Source organism: Vulpes vulpes, chromosome 12 (genome assembly GCF_048418805.1).
Source record: "Vulpes vulpes isolate BD-2025 chromosome 12, VulVul3, whole genome shotgun sequence".
Lineage (NCBI taxonomy): Eukaryota > Metazoa > Chordata > Mammalia > Carnivora > Canidae > Vulpes > Vulpes vulpes.
The window spans coordinates 40,012,501-40,015,319 of record NC_132791.1 but is presented as its reverse complement, the minus strand read 5'-3'; positions in this window follow the sequence as shown (position 1 = coordinate 40,015,319).

Genomic DNA, 2,819 nt, shown 5'->3' with positions numbered 1-2,819 from the left:
CATACTTTCTTTAAAAATAAAGGGCATGTAGATTTCCACATTCAAGACTTAAAGAGTTTTCAACTCTGTGGAAGACGCTGGGGATGGATGCATGTTCCATAACCTCGGAGCTTTAGAACTGACATCTGTCCAAGCTCACAGACCAGCCTTTTGTCAGCTTGCGGGGCATCTGCTGTCCGGGGCGGCCATGATGGACCGAGTGGGCAGAGGGAGGCCATGTTTGATCCTCACCCCCACCTGGTTATGCCTCACCGCTGACTTCCATACCTGCCCTCAGCAATATGCGTTGGCATACTGCTTTGGCATGTGCAGGGCCAAGCACCCCCATCAATGGAGTCCATTGTTCCACAGCACGGCACCTGCGGAGCAAGCTTAAACAATGAGGCCACACCAAGAACCCCTCCTTTCTCCTCAGGGCACCCACTGTGAAAGAAAACTTGTTGAGGCCTGGAAGCCCACTTGCATCATAATTAGACTGCTTGGCCAAGAGTTAACCACCAACGTCTCCAGGTGAATACACGAGGATACTGTCGAGTCTCAGGTAGCTGTGGGCCAGGGCCGGGGCAGCGTGAGCGGCAGAGGCGCACTCCTGGTCTGTGGATGAACGTGAGGTGTAGAGGATGAAAAGCACTGCCGGCTGCTGGGATTCTGGGTGCCTTGCTTTTCACAGGGGCACAAGCACCCCGAGGCCATCCTCAGATCTCTCACATCACTGTGAGTGAGACCCGATAACCTACCTGGACCAGGTTTTAGCCAGAGCCACAAAATACCGAATCCCACGCTTGCAGAAGGGCCTTCCCCGAGGAGGCGTGAGTACTCTTACTTAGAACGATAAAAACGATTCCATTTAAAACTGGTTTATGCTTCTTAACACCTTTTATTTACCTGTTGGGTTATTCAAATTTAAAAGATATAACAAAAAGATAATTAATGATCCTGATGTTTGTCGTTGGGCCTACCTGGGGTTTAAGCTTGGGTCCCCCACATCAAAGCTGCGTGAATCAGGAGTAAATTGCTCAATCTCTGAATCTCTCTTTTTTCATCTGCAAAACGGGGATAATTATAGCCAGACTATTATTGAGAATTAAATTAAATGACGTACCTAAAACATTCAGCACGAACCCTGGCCCTCACCCAATAATGTGTTCTTGATTGAAGGTGGCTGCCGTTCCATGGGTTTTATTGATAAGCCTAATGGTAAATTAATAAAGAATTTGATGGGCGAATAACTGGCGCCATATTGAGTGTTGAACGTCCACCTTCCTCAAAACTTTATGAGGTTTATAATTTGGAAATTGAAACGGACGGTCAAACTACTAGACCTCTCACAAATCCTATGAAACAGAGAAGGTCAATGGTTGCTTCAACCTCGAGTTCAGCTCTGGGGTTCAGAGGATTCCAAAGTCTTCAAGTTCTGTACTATTCAAAAAAGATAACCCAGTGATTTAAGAGATATGAGAAGCAGCTCAGGGCCGATGGTCAGATGCTGTTTAAACCCTACTATTTCCCACCATTTGTTGGAACGAGGCACATCATCCCTCGGCGCCTGCATTCTCTCACAGGTAAAACAAGAGAGTTATTAGTACTTCCCTCTTGTGAATCTTCTGAGGACTAAGCAAAGAGAACAGAAGTGTAATAGTTAGTCCAGGGCCTGACTTAGTCATCATTCAACAAACGTCAACGCTGTCCGCTCTTGTATTACCGCCACCAAAGGGGTCTCCCTCTTAATTGAGACCTTTCCTGCATTCATATCCCGTTTGGTAGCCCTGTCACTGTGATGGGAAAAATCGTGGTACTGATGGCTTGGTGGGGATTGTTGACACGTGCTATCAACTTGACATTTCTCCACACAAACCTCCAGACTGGATGCAGAACATGCCCTGAGACTTCTCGCCGGAGGGGCAGCCTGCAGGAACGGTGCTCCAGAAACAGAAAACAAGGAGCAGGAAGTGCCGAGTCCGGGCAGCCCAGGCGGATTTCATCAGCACCAGGTGATGGGCTCAGACTTTAACACGTCCTGCCAGCGAGGACGTGAGCTAGAGCACAGCCCAGGTTTGATTCCAGGCTACCCAGGCGAGAGGTCAACGAGGAGGTCCATACGATCTCCTCCAACCCCAGGGGTTTGTGTTCTCGAGGAGGTGAGACCATTCCACCACCTAGACTGGGCGGCGGACCTTTTATCGCCAGCCTTAAAAATAATCTGGGCCTTTTCTGCGTAAGGACTGCATTTATATGCAAAGCTTCATAAGGATGTAAAAAGCCAAGTGTAGTTAATATAGTTTATATAGTTTAACTGATCAATTAAAAAATAAGAGTAGAGAAAATCAGAACTTCTCTGAAACACTGAAGATCCATTTATGTTTTATGTTGTGTTTTTTGTTTTGTTTTGTTTTTTTCCAGAAAAAGTCATGGACGTTTAGGAATCATTTCTTTCATCACTGTTGTACTTCACCTACTCTAATTATAAACACTGTGTTTTTGTGTATTTTTTAAAGATTTTATTTATTTATTCATGAGAGCCACAGAGAGAGAAAGGCAGAGACACAGGCAGAGGTAGAAGCAGGCTCCATGCAGGGAGCCCGAAGTGGGACTCAATCCTGGTCTCCAGGATCACGCCCTGGGCCCAAGGCAGACGCTCAACCACTGAGCCACCCAAGTGCCCCATAAAGACCAGTTATAATTCTTTGATTATCATGGAGCTGGATCTATAATGTAAACTGATAGGTTTATAATAAACCTGTTTTTGTGGTCTTGATCTTTTCTTATGGCCTATTAGCAATATTTACATTTTGTATTCTTTGGTTTTTCCTAATTCAATA